The 21,387-nt window shown below is 46.3% G+C and overlaps 1 pseudogene; it reads right to left on the bottom strand.

The window, feature by feature from the left end:
- Positions 1-1,812: 1,812 nt before the first annotated feature.
- The window catches only part of LOC148124302 (vomeronasal type-2 receptor 26-like), a 32,933-nt pseudogene continuing 13,358 nt past the window's right edge, over positions 1,813-21,387 (bottom strand).

The following is a 21,387-nucleotide window of genomic DNA, read 5'->3' as shown; positions in this document are numbered from 1 at the left end:
AAGTGCACCAATGTGCCTACCATCCCTGTCCTATTGTTTCTTTTGTTATTATTTTTTATTTTTCTTATATGTATCCATGTATTTATAACTATGACTTTTACTTATACCTATTATCTTGTAAGCAACTGACAAATAAATAAATAAATAAAGAAAGAAAGAAAGAAAGAAAGAAAGAAAGAAAGAAAAAAAGAAAGAAAAAAAGAAAGAAAAAAAGAAAGAAAAAAAGAAAGAAAAAAAGAAAGATTGAAGAGGACACATACCACGAATAAGGGTGAGAAGTGGATTTATATCATACATGCATACATACATACATACATACATACATACATACACATACATACATACATACATACATACTGTACACATAATCAAAATGATACTTGTCACAATTCTTGATGGAGAAGATTCAGTTGTCTTTTATATGGCACAACTTTGTAATTCCTTTTGAATGAATATAGGATATGGAAGGCATGTGCCCCAGCATAGACTGCATTGCAGATGGTGTAACTGTGACTATCCGTGTGCATGTTAAAATTGATGAAGGAAGGGTCTCAATCTTCTCCTCCCCAGCCCGTATACCATCAAAATTCTTCTTTCCACTGGAATTGGAGAACACACATTGACATGTCTTCCCAAAAATCCTTGAGAAAGCCATTTTCTTGACTGGTGGCCAGATTTCTTTTCCTAATAAAATCCCAAAATCCTACCAAGTTCCCCAAGTGAAACATGATGGATATAGCACCATGAATGAAGTACAAAGAATAGTTCTTTTGCATAGAAGTAGAAGTGAAATCCATCTGGGCTTTCTCATCATTTGATTTAACTTGATAAGAGAACAACAATCTCATACTCAGCTTAAATTCACCTCAGCAGATGCCATGTTTGCTATAACAATGTCATAAACTTTTTTTTCCTTCCTCCTGTGTTTCTGATTAGTGTATGTCTTCTTGGAGAAACTTTCAATGAAATCAAAGCAAATTCCTCTTTGGGCAAACATTGAAACCACAGTCACTATAAACCAATCTCCATCATCATAATTCAGAGAAAACATCCCAACCCACATCCACCCAAAATATAACAATATTTGGAGTATTCCCCTGTATTGAAGCATATTATTAGGGAACATCCAGTAAAATATATCTCCATGATTATTTGTAGGCGCAGAACCATAGATAAGCTGAAGAAAGAAAAGCAATTGAAAGGTGTTGCTGCAATAAACATGTACAATTTAGTAACGGAATTACTGGATTGTGTAAAGTAAGGATCTATGGCAGTCTGTAATATATACTGGATTTCAGATATCTCCTGTTGACATGTAATATTCATATTTTCTTGATGAATAATAGGACATTATATCCTCTATCAACTTCTTCTCTGGATCCCCTGGAGAAATCTAAAAGTTGCTGGCCAATACTAAAGGACATGGTTAATTTTCCTCTGGAGTATAGTGGGATATAGTTGACAATATCTTAGTCAGATATGTCTGTGATATGATAAGTGACCAAAAGAACAGAATAGGAAGATGAAATTAAATTGCTAAATTAATCTATGGGATTATTTTGGTTTTTCAAGACAAAATATCCTTGAACATCTATACTCTCCATTTAGTAAAAAAAACCAAAAACATTTTCTCTTGTTCCAAATAGCACAAACATTAGTATTAGTATTTAAAATATAACACGGTTTTACTTAAGCCTGGGAGTACCTCAAGTTTGCAAGAAGCTCCACAAGATAGAGATATTTTCATAAACTTTATTTTTAAATTTAAACATATTTAGTAGTCAGGAATGTTCAGTAGACAACTTGGATATATTATTTCCTCATCACTAGCTGTTCTCTTTTACTTCGTTCAGGCCTTAATATAATAATATAACATTTGGGTAAAAAAAATGCAAGCCAGTAATCCTGGATGTTTTACACTGGACCCAAAAATGGAGAAGATTTCCACAGCTGCCATGTGTTTGCCCTTGGTGCTCAGATAGGCTGGGAAAAAAGACAACCACACACTGCAGAAAATGAGCATGCTGAAGGTGATGAACTTGGCTTCATTAAAGGTATCAGGCAAATTCCTAGTTAGGTAGGCAATCATGAAACTGACTAGGGCAAGAATGTTCATGAAGCCCAAGACACAGTAAAACATATAGGTAGACTCTTCCTTACATTCCAGTATAATTTCTTCATGCAGGGAATACATGTCAAAATGTGGAAATGGGGCAGAGGTTGCCAGCCAAATTGCACAAAGAGATGCTTGAAGAAAGGAGCAGAAAAATACAATAGAAGTAGCCAATCTGTTGCCTACCCATTTCCTTATTCCAGATCCTGGCCATGAAAGCAAGAACTACAATGGTAGTTTTGGCCAGCACACAAGAAATTGCTACAGAAAAAATGAAAGTAAAAGCAACTTGTTGAAGGAGACATTTCAGTACTGTAGGCCGACCAATGAAAGGTAAAGTAGAAAGGAAGACGAAGAGTAGAGAGGTAAGGAAAAGGTAGGACAGGCTCTGGTTGTTGGCTTTGACAATTGGTGTGTAATGAATATAGAAAGCACAAGTACTGTCATGAAAGCGAAGGAGAAAGCAAACATCAAAGATGTAATTCCTAAAGATTCTTGGTAAGACAAGAAAGTGATCTCTTTGATAATGCATGCATTTTGATGGAAATTTGCATATTGATCTTCTGGACATAGAACACAGTCATCTGCACCTGAAAAAGAACATAGTACATTACTTATGTAGTATATGTCATGCCTCTAGCATATAATTTGAGTGTTTTTATCCCTCTTGTTCTTTAACATGTCTTGAGCTCCATCTAGTACTCCAAAACAAATCTGTCATTGTTTGGAGATTGGTTTGATGGTGTTTGACTCTACCAGATTAACAAAATTGGAAAGATGACCAAGGAGACCCTACATCATTTCTGACAAATGGCAGTCCAATCTCTTCTTGAAAGCCACCAATAATGAAGCTCCCACAACTTTCGAAGGCAATTATTCCATTGGTTGATTGTTCTCACTGTCAGAAAATTTCTCCTTATTTCTAAATTGAATCTCTTCTTGATCAGCTTCCATCAATTATTCCTTGTCTGGCCTTTGGGTGCCTTGGAAAATAGCTTTACCCCTTCCTCTCTGTGGCAGCCCCTCAAATATTGGAACACTGTTATCAGGTCTCCCCGGTCCTTCTCTTCACCAGACTAGCCATGCCCTGTTCCTGTTACCGTTTTTCATATGTTTTAGTCTCCAATCTCCTAAACATCCTGGTTGCTCTTCTCTGCACTTTTTCTAGACTCTCAACATCTGTTTTATAGTGTGGTGATCAAAACTGGATTCAGTATTCCAAGTGTGGTCTTACTAAGGCTTTATAGAGGGGAATTAATACCTCACTTGATCCTTTTTAAATGTCATTTGGGGTTGTATTGGCTTTTTTGGCTGCTGCCCCACACTGCTGGCGCATGTTTTAACTGGTTGTCCACTAAGACTCCAAGATCCATCTTGCAGTTACTGCTATTAAGCCTGGTTTCACTCAGTCTATATGTGTACCTTTGGTTTTTCTTGCCTAAATGTAAGACTTTTCTCTACATTGAATTTCATTTTGTTAGATAGGGCCCAGTGTCCAAATCTGTCAGGATCCATCCGGACTTTGAGTCTATCATGTAGCACAGGTGTGTCAAACTCATATCACAGTGGCACCACATGACATACCAGGACTTATTTCCCTTCGCTAAACTGGGCATGGGTGTGGCCAGTGCACGATGAACCCAGCCCATGGGCAAGGACTTTGACAGCCCTGATCTAGGGTATTAGCTATTCCTGCCAGCTTAGTATCATCCACAAATTTGGTAAGTTCCCCTTCTATTCCCTCATCTAGGTCATTTATGATGATACTGAACTGGGCCTAAGATGGAATCTTGTGGTACTCCACTGCTTCCTTCCTTCCATGTAGATGTAGACCCATAAAGGACTACTCATTAAGTTCAGTTTGTCAGCCAGTTACGAATCCATCTGGAGGTGATGCCTTCTATCCCACTTTTTTCTAGCTTACCAAGAAGTAGGTTGTGGTCAACTTTGTTGAATGCCTTGCTGAAGTCTAAGTATATGACACCCACAGTATTTTGCTGGTCTACTAATTTAGTCACTATGCTGAAGAATGAAACAAGATTTGTTTGGCACGGCCTTCCTTTAACAAACCCATGTTGACTGCCAGTTATTACTTTACTTGTTCCTAGATGTTTGCAGATCTGTTTTTTTAATTATCTTTTCCAGGATTTTTAAAATATGTGGTACAGTGGATCTGAGAATACATTTGTCAGTTCCTTTAGAATTCTGGGATGTAATCCATCAGGTCCTGGTAATTTGTATTCATCAATATCAGACAATTGTTCTCTCACTATTTTTTATAGTGAAGACAGAATGGTGTATGTTGTAGAGCGGCGGAGGAACGAGGCTGAACCAGAGTGCAACGTAAAAGGCTTTATTACAATGAATAAAGGGTTGCCGTGTCTGCCTTCTCACTGGCGGCAATGGTCAAACGGTGCCAGCCAATGGGAGTGGCTGGTGCTCCCACTCAAACAGCAGACCTGGTTGGGGACTCCAACCAGTTCCAAAGACATAACACTCCTTTCCCCCAGCTGGGAGCATGTGTAGTCCTTCAGGTAAGTTGGTTGTCTGCCCTGGCGGCCGGAACGTCGCAACCCGGGCAAGCTGCTGGCTGGCATCAAGTCCTTGCCCCCAGGCATCATCTCGGAGGTTGTCGGGAAGTGGGTTCGGTCAGGTGTGGTGCTCTGTGAATTAGGTAAGTCCACATTTTCGGGCTGACCTTGGTGAGTTGCTTGGTCCGGCCGGCAGGCTGGTTCGCTTGGCTGTTGGCTCGGTGTCTCTTGTTGACAGCTCGGATCCTCCAGCAAAGCCTCCTGGTCGATGGGGTAGCTCGGATCCTGCAGGGAGCTCCTGACTGGGTAGGCTGGTACCGGCAGAGAGTCCTCGGTGCTAGGAGGTCGGGTTGGGTTGGTATCAGTTGTGCTTCTCCATTGCCTTCGGAGCTGGTCCACGTGTCTACGCCACAGGCGTCCATCTTCCAGGAGGACCCTGTAGGATCTAGGACCTGTGACTGACACAACTTGACCTGGTACCCACAGAGGATCCCCTGCATAATTCCTTGCGTACACCAGGTCATGCAAGGCAAAGTCCCTGACCAAACTGTCAGATCCCAAAGGGGTGTCTGGGCAGTAGTGGGGGTGCAACCTGTCCAGGGTGGTCCTCAGGTGTCTCCCCATCAAGAGTTCAGCAGGGGATTTATTTGTAGTGGTGCATGGCGTCGTATGTTGGCTCAGGAGGTAACGTGAAAGTTTGGAATGCCAGTTTTCCTGGCCAAACCTGGCAAGTGCCTCTTTTGCTGACCTGACTGCCCTCTCAGCCATCCCGTTGCTAGCGGGGTGAAAGGGGGCTGTAAGGATGTGTCTGATGCCCAAGTTGGCAACGTACATGCTAAACTCACATGACGTGAACTGGGGGCCATTGTCAGACACCAGTGTGTCAGGGAGCCCATGGGTAACGAAGAAGCGGGTCAGAGCCTTAACAATTGCTTGAGTGGTTGTCGTGGGTAGTAGGGCCAAGTCTATCCACTTGGAATAAGAGTCTACTACAACCAAGAAGGTCCTGCCATGTACTGGTCCAGCCAGGTCGATGTGCAGGCGAGACCAAGGACCACTAGCACTCTCCCACTTGGTAGGCGTGGCTGCTGGTGGGACAGCCCTGGTTTCTTGGCAAGGTTGGCATGAGCTTACCCGGGGGATGAGCGGTCTGCCACCTCCAAGTGGTGTCCCCTGGATGCGCGAAGCCGTCAAACGCTGACCGTAACTGAGAGCAGACCCTCCGACGACAGGCCCACGCGACAGGCCGGCTGGAGTACTCAAATGCCGCATCAACATGGTGGAAACGTCCACTACAAAACACACGTCCAATGCTACCGCGTTCGGGGGAACCGACGGGTGCAGGAGACCATTGGCCTGCGCCAAAAATCAACGAAATGGTCCACGCGGAAAGCACGGCGCACCTGCACCGTGTGAGAAAGCTATGGCGACCGCGTCCGGGTCCGATGCGCACGGAGACTACCCGCTCCGTGTGAAAAAATGCAAGCGGGAACAGAGGACTGCCAGGCGCTCAAGGTGGCCACCTGGAACGTGGATTCGCTGACTGGACGCTCGACCGAGATCGTCAGGGCCATGCGGGACAGGAAGCTGGACATCTGCTGCCTCCAGGAAACTCGCTGGAAGGGCAACAAGGCTACGACTATAGACGGCTACAAGATCATATACACCAGCTGTAAGGAAAACCGTGGCGGTGTAGCTGTGGTTGTCAGTCCAAGCTGGCAAAGTTCCGTCGCAGAAGTTAAGCGCCTCACAGAACGACTGATGATAATCGTCGTAGCGACCGAGAGGCAGCGCCTACACATCTTGTCCGCCTACGCCCCTCAGACCGGATGTCACGAGGTGGAGAAGGATACCTTCTGGGAACTGCTCGACATCCAACTCAGGCAGATCCCACACGAAGACGACATCATCATCTCGGGCGACCTGAATGGTCATGTAGGGCGGGACAAAAGCGGACACCAGTGCCACGGTGGGCACGGCACAGGCGATCTGAATGAGAATGGCCAGAGGATCCTGGACTTTGCCGACTCCCATGATATGACCATCACGAATACCTGCTTCATTAGGCGAGAATCTCAACTCCTCACCTACCATAGCAGAAACAGGGAGCCACCACACACAGATCGACTACATCATCGTACGACGAAGAGCCGCTAAAAACGTGCTCAACGCCAAGGTGTACCCGTACGAATCGAGCAGTCAGCACAGGCCGCTGATGGCGAAGATCAGGATCAGCAAGCCCAAGACCAGGATTGACAAAAGGAATGCAGACCAGCCACGAATCAAGTGGTGGAACCAGAAGAAGATGGCGGGACCCCTCATCAAACCGGAGCAGTTCCTGCAGATGGTCGACGGGCCACAGGAAGCGTGGTCCATGCTGAAGAGCACTGTTCACACTGCCGGCTGCCAACAGCTTGGTTGCACCAAGCCAGGACGGAGACGCATCGAGCGAGATACATGGCTCTGGACACCGGAAGTACAAGATGCCGTACACCTGAAGAAACGGCTCTACAAGGCCTTTCTTCAGGACAAGACCAGCGAGAAGCTCTGCGAATACAAGGCGGCCAAAAAGGCAGCCAAGAAAGCAGTAGCGACAGCCAGAAGCTCCCACTACGATGACATCTACGAGAAGCTGAACACGCGAGAAGGCGAGAATGAGATCTACCGCCTAGCCAAAAGCAGACACAGGAAGACCCTGGACATTGACCAGTTTCATGGGATCAACGACGAAAGGGGAAATTTGATCGTCAACCCCAGAGACGCTGCGGAGAGGTGGCGGCAATACTTGAGAAGATCTCCACCGAGGAGTTCCACACCCACAAACCCGCGAGGTGACCCAGTTGAAGGCCCAGTCTCAGGCATTTATGCCAGCGAGGTCGCCGACGCCATCAAGGCCATGAAAACGGTAAGGCAACAGGACCAGATGACATCCCTGCCGACTTCTGGAAAAAGGCACTACCGGGCTCGGCATTGTGGCTGTGCGAGCTGTTCAACAACATCGTCTCCACGGGAAAAGTGCCACACGACTGGTACCGCAGCACCACTGTTCCGATCTGGAAGGGAAAGGGCAGCCCAGCGGACTGCTCCAACTACAGACCGGTCAGGTTACTGTCACACACTATGAAGATCTTTGAACGCATCCTTGATAAGCGCATTCGGGACATCGTCGACATCAGCGTCAACCAGGCTGGATTCATCAAGAACTGCGGCACCACCGACGCCATCTTCGGTGTGCGGATGCTGATGGAGGCTCACAGAGAGAAGAAAATCCCGCTCCACACCGCCTTCCTAGACTTGGAAAAGGCCTTCGACCGAGTCCCGCACGCGATCTCATCTGGTACGCGCTGCGAGATCACGGCGTGCCTGAGCTGCTCGTACAATGGGTCCAACTCCTATACAGATGTCACAAAAGCCGTGTAAAAGCGGCAGCTGGGATATCAGAGGAGTTTAATATTACCGTCGGCGTACACCAGGGCTCTGCTCTCTCACCACTGCTGTTCATTCTGGTGATGGACACAATTACACACACGACCTGTACACGCCCGCCCCATGGACGCTGCTCTACGCCGATGATGTGTTCCTGGCCAACCTGTGCAAGGCTGAACTCGAGCACCGAGTCCAACAGTGGCACGACCGCCTCGAGCAGTTCGGGCTCCGGCTGAACCTAAAGAAGTCCGAATACCTGACCACTGACACTGAAATGACAGGCTCCATCCACGTGAACGGGCAGGAGCTACCGCGCGCCTCCACCTTCAAGTACCTGGGAACTACTCTTGGGGAAGAAGGCCTACTACAAACTGAGGTGGCAGCCAGGATCAATGCAGCGTGGGGCAAATGGAAGTCCGTCACAGGCGTCCTCTGTGACAAGAAGATGCCGATGCGCCTGAAGGCGAAAATCTATAACTCTGTGGTGCGCCCGTGGCCATATACGGCGCAGAGTGCTGGCCGACGACCAAAGAAGTCGAAAGCAGACTCCAGATAATGGAGATGCGAATGCTCCGATGGTCGGTAGGCCTCACCCTACTCGATCGCGTCAGGAACGAAGAAGTGCATAGACGGTTCAACGTCGTGCCCATCCCCACGGTCATGAGGCAGTCCGGCTACGATGGTTTGGCCACGTGAGCCGCGCCAAGGAAGAATCCATCATCAAATCTGTAATGAAGGTGACTGTCGGAGGAGCGAGACCGCGTGGTAGACCTAAACAACGCTGGATGGACACGATCAAGGCCGATCTAGAGATCGCGAAGGCAGACCCGACACACGTGGCAGACAGAGAGGTGTGGAAGCAGTACTCAAGGACATTAGCGGACCTCGCCCGAGCGCGAGACAAACGCTGAAGAAAAAGAAGAAGAAGAAGTTGGCATGAGCTTACCCAGTTGGAGATTTGGGCATCCATGCCGGGCCACCAAACGTAGCAACGGGCCAGAGCCTTCATCCTTATGATGCCCGGGTGGCCCTCGTGAAGTACCTTCAGGATGGGTACACGAAGAGTGGCTGGAATGACTACCCTTGTCCCCCACAACAGACATCCTTGTAGTTTCGACAATTCCTGCTTACGGGTTTTGAAAGGAGCAAAGTCAGCGGTGTATTGTGTTTCCGGCCACCCCCTTCCCACCCAGTCCATAACTTGGGCAATTATTCTGTCTTTTTTTGAGTGCGCAGCAATGTCCTCGGCTGTAACCAGCAATTTAAGTTCGTTAACTTCAAAAATGGCATGAACAGGTGCTGGGTCTTCGACTGGGACTGGTAGGGGGCAGCGACTAAGGGCATCGGCATGACTCAAGTTTTTTCCAGGGCGATGCACCAACTTGAATGAATAAGCAGCCAGGAACAAAGTCCACCTGGTCATTCTAGGTGATAGTACCTGTGGGGTTTGCTTATCCCCTGATAACAGCCCCAGGAGTGGTTTGTGGTCAGTTATAAGTTCAAAATGGTGTCCAAACAAAAATTCATGAAACTTTTTTACTGCAGCTACTGCAGCCAAGGCCTCCTTATCAATTTGGCTGTAGTTCCTTTCTGCAGTAGAGAAGGTCCGAGAGTAGAAAGCGATTGGTGCCTCCAAACCGTTGGGAAGCCTGTGGCTCAGAACAGCCCCAATCCCAAAGGGGGATGCATCAGCAGCTAGGACCAGGGGAAGTCTTTGATCAAATTGGATTAAAACTGCATCAGATGTGAGTAAGGATTTGACTGACTTGAAGGCATGGGCTTCCTTGGGTCCCCAATGCCAGGGGGATTCTTTCTCTAACAGTCTGTGTAAGGGTTCAGCAATAGATGCTTTGTGCGGGAGAAATGAGGCATAAAAGTTTAGTAGCCCCAGAAAGGCTTGGAGTTCCGTCTTGTTAGTTGGCGTAGGCGCCTCATGGATAGCCTTTACTTTGGATTCGACTGGGTGAATGCCAGAGGCATCTATCCTATACCCCAGAAAGTCCACTTGTCTAGTGGCGATGGCGCACTTCTCCCTTTTAAGTTTGAGGCCATGCTGCCTAAACTTCTCTAGGACTGCTCTGACTCTTTGTATGAGCTGGGGTCTGTCAATTGCTGAGACTAAAATGTCATCGAAGTAAGGGACAACCCCTGGGAGACCTTGGAGGATCCTTTCCATGAGGGATTGGAATATACCCGGGGCTACACTTACGCCAAATTGGAGGTGTTTGCACTTGAATGCCCCTCTATGTGTGACTATGGTTTGTAACTCAGCTGTCTGATCATCCACAGGGAACTGTTGGTATGCCTGGGACATATCTAATTTGGCAAAGATGGTGCCGGGTTCAAAGGTGTGTAACAGGTGTTGAATAACAGGGACAGGGTAGGCGCTGACCTGTAGATAACGATTGAGGGTGGTCTTATAGTCTGCGCAGATTCTTAAACTGCCATCTTTCTTGAGTGGAGTGACTATGGGGGTCTCCCACTTGGCAAAGTCAGTTGGTTCTAACACCCCTTGCTTTAGTAACTTATCTAATTCTAAATCTAACTTTGGACGGATGGCGAAAGGCACTCTGCGTGGCTTAAGGCGAAGAGGGATTGCCTGGGGATCCACAGAGAAGGAGATGGGGGTGCCAGAATAACAACCCAGCTCGCTGCTAAAAACATCAGAGTAATCTGAGAATAGAGCATCTACGTCAGAAGTTGAGACAGCATGGATCCCAGTTACATTAAGGCCGAGGGAGGGGAACCAATCTAGCCCCAACAGACTGGGGAGGGCACCATTAACAACCACCAAAGGCAAATGGCCTTTAAAGACTTGGAATTGAACTAAAAACTTGCCTTTCCCGAGGACAGGGATGTTCTTGCCCTGGTAGTCCCACAGTGTCAAGTGGCATCTCTGCAGCTTCTTCTTCGCAAATCTGGGATGGATCTTCTTTAGGGTTTCCCAGGAGATGATTGAAAGTGCAGATCCCGTGTCTACTTCCATCCTGCAGGGCTTACCTTCTAAAGAAACAGAAATAGTGATTTTATTGGGAGTCTGGGAAGTTTGGTTAGCGTGGTAGCAGGTATAGCAGTCCTCCACTTGCCTTTGGAAAGTAGTAGGTGGTGGAGGTCTTTGAGGAAAAGTTCGCCCTGCTTGGCAGATTCTAGCGAGGTGGCCTTTCTTTTGACAATTCAGGCAGATGGCGTTCTTAAACCTGCAGGATGCCCTAGAGTGGGAGCCCCCGCAAGCTAGGCAAATGGGAGGTTGCTTGGGGGTGAAGTTGTTTCTCTGCCCTGCTCCTACCTGTGAAGGCTTTTGTTGCTTAAGACGGTTAACGTCTGTTGAGTCTATGGGGTCTTCTTCAATGGAAACTTCCTCTGAATGGATGGTGGAACTGCTGGGTTTTACAGGAGTTCCTTGAATTTCAGCTGCTGATTGGGCAGAGAGCTCAGTAGCTTGGGTTTCCTCCACGGCTAAGGCTAGGTTTAAGTCCTTTTTTGCTAGCAAATGTCTTTGAAGCCTAAGGTCTCTAACCCCACAGACGATCTGGTCTAGTAACATGTCTTCTAGGTAGTCTCTGAAACCACACTGTAAGGCAGCTGTCCTCAGAGCTGCCACATACTCGTTAATTGACTCTCCCTCAGCCTGTCTTCTGGTTCGGAAAGCATATCTCCTGGCTATCTGGGATGGCTTAGGTGAGTAGTGGTTGGAGAGGATCTCTTGGAGTTCATCCCACCTTCGTCGCCAGTGTTGTAGAGCGGCAGAGGAACAAGGCTGAACCAGAGTGCAACGTAAAAGGCTTTATTACAATGAATAAAGGGTTGCCGTGTCTGCCTTCTCACTAGGCAGGCTAGCTGGCGGCAACGGGGCTGGCACTGCCCGACAGCCACCTTTTATAGCCGGCTGTCAAACAGTGCCAGCCAATGGGAGCGGCTGGTGCTCCCGCTCAAACAGCGGACCTGGTTGGGGACTCCAACCAGTTCCAAAGACATAACACTGTATATGAATAGATAGAAAAAAGATTGCATACATCTTCTGCCCCCCCCAACTCTGATTGCTGGTAATTAGAACTTCAACTCAATAATATACTGAGGTGTGAAAATCTTAACTTTCAAATGAAATTGGAGACAAGGAATCTTGAATAATAGAGCCAGAAATCAACCAATCTTATTCAATCAACAAATACAATTTATCTTACCCTCTTGTGCTGAAATTTTTCCTTCTGTACATGGAAGGCAGTCATAACAACAGAACAGCTTCCCTTCTTTCCTGGTTTTTCTATGACCTGAAAGGCAATGAACATTGCACACAGAAAGTGGTTGAACCTGAATGGACAACAGATAAAAGGAGAATAGCAATAGCACATAGACTTATATATCACTTCACAGTGATTTAAAGCCTACTCTAAACAGTTTACAGAGTCAGCATATTTTCCCCAACAATCTGGCTCCTCATTTTATTGACCTTGGAAGGATGGAAGGCTGAGTCAACCTTGAGCGAGAGAGTATCAAACTATGGCAATCCACCTGCAATACTGCATTCTAATGACTATGCCACCACGGCTCAGAATTTTAAATTTAATTAAAGGCTGTAGAGGAGATTAATTAATTATTGTGTATTAGAGATCTTTCTCCAACATCTTCTGTTCAATGAAGGGGATTTTAAATCATTGATGTATATAAAACATCAAGAAAATAGCAATATATCTACAAAAGCCGAATTAAATCATCATAAAGAACACTGGAAAGTCAATAGATTGAATCGGGTATGGATGATGTTGTGCAGTTCTCTATTTGGTTTATTTTGCCTAATGAGAATCTTTTTAGAAATGAGTATTTTATTTCTTTATAGCCAGTGTTTGAGGAGATCATACACTATATACCTCCAAAGTCCAAAATTAGTGTGTTGACTTGGGTTTATCCAAGTACTGTTTATGACAATACTAGCTTTTTCTCATACTTGATGAAAGTGATCATGGTTCCCTTGTTCTTTGTTTTCTTTATATTGTTCTTTCCAAAAATTCATTTGACTAAATGGATTCATTTGATTATATTGAACCAGTCTGAATGGATTTCTGTATTGAAGCATCCATGAGTTGGAGACATATAAGTACTATGTAGAACATATAACAATGAGAAAACCTGACAACGTATAGTTTTATGATAAAGTAGAATCAGGAGGCAGGAGATTTCTATTAGAATAAATTTGCTGACTTCTTTAGCAACTTATTTTAAGGTATCAGCATGCATATATATTTATTTTCATTATGAATATAATAAAGCAGCAGTATGTTATTATTGTAGAAATTTGCAGGAAAGTTGGTAATTATAGAAAACATACAATTTGTAGCAAACAAAAAAAAAGACTTGGTTTACATTTTGACATAGTTTACTTTGCAAACAGATTCATCTAGCCTATCTGGTTAAAACTGGTGGGCCAAACAATGGCCTTCTCCTGAATAGTGAATTTCATTTCTTCAGAAGTATGTACATCTAAACTTCCAACTTTGACTCTAAGGAGAGACTGATTTGGCAAGGTGATCCAGTTGATTAGATCAAATCCTGACACCAATTGCCCAGTTTCATCAAAGGAAACAGACTCCCCATCATTATTGTTAAATGAGACAGTCCTAAGAAAATGATGCAACTCAATGAGAAAAAGAGAGAAATGTTTTATAAAAATGATTAGACAAAGAGCTAAAAGGACTTTTGGAGAGAAAAAAAGACTTTTAATCCACTCCTGATTAATTATTGCTTTCTGTCAGTGTTTTCCTTGAAGAATAGGAAGTCCACTGTCCTGGACATGACCTAGAGCATTTGGGAGTACATTAATAAGATGGCACCCAAAGATGAGCTGCTGAGAGAATGCCTGAAAAAGCATGAGACTTGACAGGAAAATCAGTCAGAGCAAATGCCATGGCAATAGAAGACCCTCTAAGGGCTGTGCTCTCAACAGATATCTGAGGTGTCAAACATCGGGAAATCCTATTAGTATCTGGAAAGAGCTGGACCAAAGACTCTGATCATAGCAGCACAAGAACAGGCATCAGAACCATAGAAGCAGGGATCTACCATACTAAACAGGATCAAAGGTTACACAGACAGACCTTTGAGAAGGTCCAGCACATAGTAGTAGGAGTGTAAGATACAGGCAGGAAGAGCATGCATTGAATGGCAAAACAAAGGAGCCGGCATTGTGTACATTTGCATAGAACAAGGGCTAGTTCAGATGGAAGATCCCACAGAAGGTCATAGAGAATGAGAAAGCTAAGATTTTATGGGATTTCCAAATCCAGAGAGATGGGTAGAAACCAATAAAATAGATATCATGATAGTAGACAAGAACCAGAAGACAGTGGTGGCAATACATGTAGTGATGCAAGTGACATCAGTAAGAAGGACTATGAGAAGCTGGAGAAGTACAAGGGTGTGAACAAAGAACTGGAGAATATGTGGAAACAAAAGGCCATCATCATAGTTTGAGTCTTAAGCTGGGAAAATGGCTCCAAAAAAATCCCAGGAATTACATCATTCTCTATCCAAAGAGTGCAGTGCCAGAAAAAGCTCAGATGCTGCACAAATTCCGAAGTCTCTAGTAAGGAGATGAGAGGAAACATTATCACCAATATTGGTGAGAATAGAATTTATATTATACAATATTATTATTGAATAATATTATATTATTCAAACACACATACAAACACTCAAAATGATACCTGCCATGATTCCTGATGGAGAGGATTCAGTTGACTTTTATCTGGCACAACTTTGTGTTTCCTTTTGAATGAATATAGAGACTCAAGGCATGTACCACAGCATAGACGGAATTGTAGACAGTGTAACTGTGGCTATTCGTCTGCATGTCAAAAATCGAAGAAGGAAGGGTCTCAATCTTCTCCTCCCCAGTGCATATACCATCAAAATTCTTCTTTCCACTGGGGTTCGGGAACGCACATTCAAAAGTATCTTCCCAAAACTTCTTGGGAAAGCCATCTTCTTGATTGGTGGCTAGATTTCTTCCCCTAACAAAATCTTGAAATCCTACCAAGTCACTTGAGTGAACCACAATAGATATAGCACCATGAATGAAGTGCAAAGGCCAGTTCCTTTGAATAGAAGTGGAAGTGAAATCTATCAGGGCTATCATAATCCAGATTTTCTCATTTTCTGATGGACCTTGATAAGAGAATAAGAATCTCATACTCAGCATAAATTCACCTTGTACAACTACAGCAGATGCCATGCTTGTCATGACAGTGCCATATAGTTCATTTCCATCCTCTAACATTTCAGTGAACTGATTAGTGTATGTGTTCTTGGGGAAACTTTCAATGAAGTCAAAGAAGATTCGTCTCTGGACAAAGATTGAAACAACAGTTGCTATAAACCAATCTCCAACCACAGTTGCTATAAACCAATCATCATATTGCAGAGAAATCATCCCAACCCATATCCACCCAAAATATAGCCATAATTGGATAATTCCCTTGTATTGGAGCATATTGTTAGGGAACATCCAGTGAAATATATCTCCATGATTATTTGTAGGTGGAGAACCATAGATAAGCTGAAGAAAGAAAAGTAATTGAAAGACGTTACTGTAATAAGCAAAGAAAGAAAAAAGGAAGAAACAAAAGGAGGGAGCGAGGGAGGGAGGACATCTAAGATTCATATATATGGATGGGGAGAAAAAAGGAGCATACCTCAGCGGTTGAATCTTGTTGCATAGGATATTTGCCATATCCAAAGAGATTTTTTATAGAGTCCTCCAACGACAGCTAGTTCATTGTTCTGGCCATCACACTTGTAGTTGGGGATGAAGGTCCAGTGCACCACGATAGGTCCGACTTCCAATGAAATTGCTGTTGTAAATATGGAAGCCCAAGGTGATGTTGGGTAGGAGGTGAGGGTTTTCACAGATTTCCTTCAAAGCAAATTCCAAAGCCAGAATATGCTGATAGTTTTGTGTCAAGTACCTGTAAGATGATGATATTAACTTACTATTCGCTATCTTTGGCATTTTAAATCTGGAAAAAAAAAACTATTAAAACACCTATTCTTTAACCTGATATTAACCCTATTTTTACTTGTCATCTCAAAATGAAGACTGGGAAGTTATCCAGATCTTACATATCAGCTATGAAATATATCGTTCATGCCACTTACTTTCATTTGGAAAGTAAAGCCCTTTTTCTCAGAACCTTCAGAGAAAATAGACTGTGATTTTTGAATGCTTGGACAATAATAAATTAGTTCAGATATAACTTGCCAGAAGAATCTCTGTGAGGGTTGATTGATGACAAAAGAATATCACAAAGTTAAGGTAAAAACAGACTCAGATTATTCACAACAAGGAAAGCTGAACAAATGGAACAAATCTGAACATCTTACAGAGGGTATCCAGTGGGTTCATGTGAGGGTGGGATTTCAAATAAGAGTGGTTCAGGAGTCATATATTTGGAAGATTATGACACCCAGGTTCAGCTGACCTGCCTTTAAATATCTGGAAATGGAAAGAGGTTTGTTGACCAGACATTGAGCAATAGTAAAGCTGTACATTATCTGAGACTGCAACAGAACCAGCACTGGAATCGTAACTGTTATGTCCGTGGAACTGGTGGGAGTTCCCAACCAGGTCCGCTGTTTGAGCGGGAGCACCAGCCACTCCCATTGGTTGGCTCCGTTTGACAGTCGGCTATATAAGCCGGCTGTTGAGCAGAGCCAGCCCGTTGTCGCCCGCTAGTCTGCAAGTTAGCAAGCAGACGTGACAACCCTTTATTCCCTGCAATAAAGCCTTGTTAGTTGTACGCTCTGGTCTCATGCCTCTTCCTTACCATCGCTCCACAACACTGGCGACGAGGATGGGATAGTCGAAGGCTAACCAGACGCGTCTATTCAAAGAGCTGTAAATCACTGAGAGTGCAGTCACGAGCGCTGTAGCCGCAGCCGCACAACGCTCACAAAAGAGCGCAAATTCAAACCGCCATTACTCGAGCTGTAGTCACTGAAATGAGCCGCCGGCACCGTAGCCAAGGGCCGCCAACGCTCACCAAGAGCGAAATTCAAAAAGAGCTACGTAGCCCAGAGAGACAGTCACAGCCTGCGCTCTTTTAAGAGCGCGATTTCAAAGACGATTGAAGAAGACGAACCCGACACTACCCACGATGAATACTAATCCAGCATTCCCGCCATTCAAGCCAAACGAGGAAACGTGGGACTCCTACAAGAATCGTTTCAGCCATTTCCTCGATGCCATCGGGTTAGCTGACGCTGCGGAACATAGAAAGAAGTCTTATTTCCTCAGCTATTGTGGGGCCGCCGTTTTTGACACCGCTACAGTGTTAGTCGCACCACGCGCCATCAGAAGCGTCCCATGGGATGAGCTACAGGAAATACTCTCCAATCACTACGCGCCAAAACCATCCCAGATCGCCAGAAGGTATGCCTTCAGAATCAGGAAGCAGGCAGTGGGGGAGTCGATCAACGAATACATGGCTGCCCTGAGGACAGCTGCCTTACAGTGCGGTTTCAAAGAATATCTGGAAGACATGCTGCTGGACCAGATCGTCTGTGGGGTTAGAGACCTGAGACTCCAAAGACGTTTACTGGCAAAAAAGGACTTGAATCTGGCCCTAGCCATGGAGGAAGCCCTGGCTGCTGAGCTCTCGGCCCAGTCAGCAGCTGAGATTCAGGGCACTCCATTAAAGCCCAGCAGTCCAACCGTCCATTCTGAAGAAGTGCTCAGTGAAGAAGACCCCACAGACTCATCAGACATTAACCACCTTAAGCATCAGAAGCCTTCACAGGTAGGAGCGGGACAGACAAACAACTTCACCCCCAAGCAACCGCCCTTGTGCCTAACCTGTGGAGGCTCCCACTCTAGGGCATCCTGCAGGTTTAGAAACGCCATCTGCCTGAGCTGCCAAAAGAAGGGTCACCTCGCTAGAGTATGCCAAGCAGGGCGCTCCTTGCCTCAAAGACCTCCACCACCTTCTATTTCCCAAAGGCAAGTGGAGGACTGCTATACCTGCTACCACGCCAACCATACTTCCCAAACCCTGATAAAATTAAAATTTCTGTTTTCCTAGAAGGTAAACCCTGCAGGATGGAGGTAGACACGGATCTGCACTCTCAATCATCTCCTGGGACACTCTGAAGAAGATCCAGCCCAGACTGTCAAGGAAACAGCTCTAAAGATGCCACCTGACACTGCGGGACTACCAGGGCAAGAACATACCTGTCCTCGGAAAGGCAAGTTCCTCGTTCAATTCCAAGCCTTTAAAGGCCATTTGCCTTTAGTGGTTGTTAACGGTGCCCTCCCCAGCCTGTTGGGACTTGATTGGTTTCCTTCCCTTGGCCTTAGTGTAACTGGGATCCATGCTGTCTCAACTTCTGACGAGATACATTATTTTCTGATTTTTCTGACGTATTTAGCAGCGAGCTGGGTTGCTATTCGGCACCCCCATCTCATTTTCTGTAGATCCCCAGGCAATTCCTCTCCGCCTTAAGCCACGCAGGGTGCCTTTTGCCATCCGTCCTAAATTGGACGCAGAATTAGACAAACTACTTAAACAAGGGGTGTTAGAACCTACTGATTTTGCCAAATGGGAGACCCCCATAGTCACCCCACTCAAGAAGGATGGCAATTTAAGGATCTGTGCAGACTATAAAACCACGCTCAACCGTTATTTACAGGTCAGCGCATACCCCGTCCCTGTTATTCAGCATCTGTTACACACATTCGAACCCGGTACCATTTTCGCCAAGTTAGATATGTCCCAGGCATACCAACAGTTCCCTGTTGATGATCAGACAGCTGAATTACAAACCATAGTCACGCATAGAGGGCATTCAAATGTAAGCGCCCAATTCGGGGTCAGTGTGGCCCGGTATTTCCAATCACTCATGGAACGGATTCTCCAAGGTCTCCCAGGAGTTGTTCCGTATTTCGATGACATCTTAGTCTCAGCTACTAGCCGACCTCAACTCATTCAGAGGGTCAGGACAGTGCTAGAGAAGTTTAGGCAGCATGGCCTCAAACTTAAAAGGGAGAAGTGCGCCATCGCCACTAGGCAGGTGGACTTTCTGGGTTATAGGATAGATGCCTCTGGCATCCACCCAATTGAGTCCAAGGTGAAGGCCATCCACGAGGCACCCACACCAACCAATAAGACTGAACTACAAGCCTTTCTGGGGCTTCTAAACTTTTATGCCTCATTCCTCCCACACAAAGCATCTGTCGCTGAACCCCTACATAGACTCTTAGATAAAGACTCACCCTGGCATTGGGGACCCAAAGAAGCCCACGCTTTCAAATCAGTCAAATCCTTACTCACATCGGAAGCGGTTTTAGTCCAGTTCGATCAACGCCTTCCTCTGGTCCTGGCTGCTGACGCATCCCCTTTTGGGATTGGGGCTGTCCTAAGCCACAGACTCCCCAACGGCTCCGAGGCACCAATTGCCTTCTTTTCTAGGACTTTCTCCACAGCAGAAAGGAACTACAGCCAAATCGATAAAGAGGCCCTGGCTGCGGTTGCTGCAGTTAAAAAGTTCCACGAATTCTTATTTGGCCACCATTTTGAACTTGTGACTGACCATAAACCTCTCCTAGGACTCTTATCTGGAGATAAGCAAACCCCCAGGTACTTTCACCCAGAATGACCAGATGGACTTTGTTTCTGGCCGCCTACTCATTCAAGTTGGTGCATCGTCCTAGCAAGAACATGAGTCATGCCGATGCCCTCAGTCACTGCCCCCTGCCAGTCCCAGTCGAGGACCCTGCACCAATTCACGCCATTTTTGAGGTCAACGAACTCAAACTTCCAGTGACAGCTGAAGACATTGCGGCGCAGTCAAAAAGACAAAATAATCGCCCAGGTTCTGGACTGGGTGGGAAGGGGTGGCCGGAAACTCAATGTACAGTTGACTTTGTTCCCTTTAAAACCCGCCAGCAGGAACTGTCAAGGCTACAGGGATGTCTATTGTGGGGTACAAGAGTAGTCATCCCAGCCACCCTTCGAGTACCCATCCTGAAGGTGCTTCACGAGGGCCATCCGGGCATCGTAAGGATGAAGGCGTTGGCCCGCAGCTACGCTTGGTGGCCCGGCATGGATGCTCAAATCGCCAACTGGGTAAGCTCTTGCCAACCTTGCCAAGAAACCAGGGCTGCCCCGCCAGCCGCCACGCCCACCAGGTGGGAAAGTGCTAGTGCCCTTGGTCTCGCCTGCACATCGACCTGGCTGGACCAGTACATGGCAAGACTTTCTTGGTGGTCGGATTCCTACTCCAAGTGGATTGACGTGGCCTTGCTTCCCACGACCACCACTCAAGCAGTAGTCAAAGCCCTGACCCGCTTATTTGTCACCCATGGACTTCCAGACACGCTGGTGTCTGACAATGGCCCGCAGTTCACATCATGTGAGTTCAGTATGTACGTGGCTAATTTGGGCATCAGACATATCCTTACAGCGCCCTTTCACCCCGCTAGCAATGGGATGGCAGAGAGAGCAGTTAGGTTAGCCAAGGAGGCACTCGCCAGGTTTGGCCAGGAAGACTGGCACTCTAAACTGTCTTGTTTCCTGCTCAGCCAACATACGACGCCTTGCACCACTACTAACAAATCTCCCCCGAACTTTTAATGGGGAGACGCTTAGAACCACCCTGGACAGGCTACACCCCCACTACTTCCCAGACACCCTCCAGGGTCTGACAGTCTGGTCAGAGACTTTGCCTCTGCAAGACCTGGTGTACGCCAGGAACTATGCAGGGGATCCTTTGTGGGTACCAGGTCAAATCGTGTCAGTCACAGGTCCAAGATCCTACAGGGTCCTCCTGGAAGATGGACACTTGTGGCGAAGGCACGTGGACCAACTCAGAAGGCGACGTGCGGCTGATACCAACCCAACCCGACCTGCCAGCGCCAACGTCTCCCTGCCGGTGCCAGACGGAAGCTCCCTGTGGGACCCGGTTTTCCCCAACGAACAGGAAGGTCTACTGGAGAACCCGAGTTTCCGGCCAGGATCACCGACTCAGCAGCCGAAATGCTTCCAGTTTGCCAACCGGACCTCGAGACTCGCCCGGGTCTGCCCGAGCAAAGGGACTCGCCGACTTCGCAGAACACCGCGCCAGGGCAAGCCCATGCCCGACGACCATCGAGGCACGTCCCGAGGGCCTGGACTTGTCGCCCAGCCAACAGTCCACCCGAACTGTGACGTTCTGGTCGCCTGCGCAGACAGCCAACTTACCTACAGGACTACGCATGTTCCCAGCTGGGGAAAGGAGTGTTATGTCTGTGGAACTGGTGGGAGTTCCCAACCAGGTCCGCTGTTTGAGCAG

This window comes from Pseudonaja textilis, chromosome Z (assembly GCF_049901715.1).
Source record: "Pseudonaja textilis isolate UNSWEBS1 chromosome Z, rPseTex1.2, whole genome shotgun sequence".
NCBI lineage: Eukaryota > Metazoa > Chordata > Lepidosauria > Squamata > Elapidae > Pseudonaja > Pseudonaja textilis.
The sequence above is the reverse complement of the archived record's forward strand: the minus strand, read 5'-3'. Positions and strand labels throughout refer to the sequence as shown.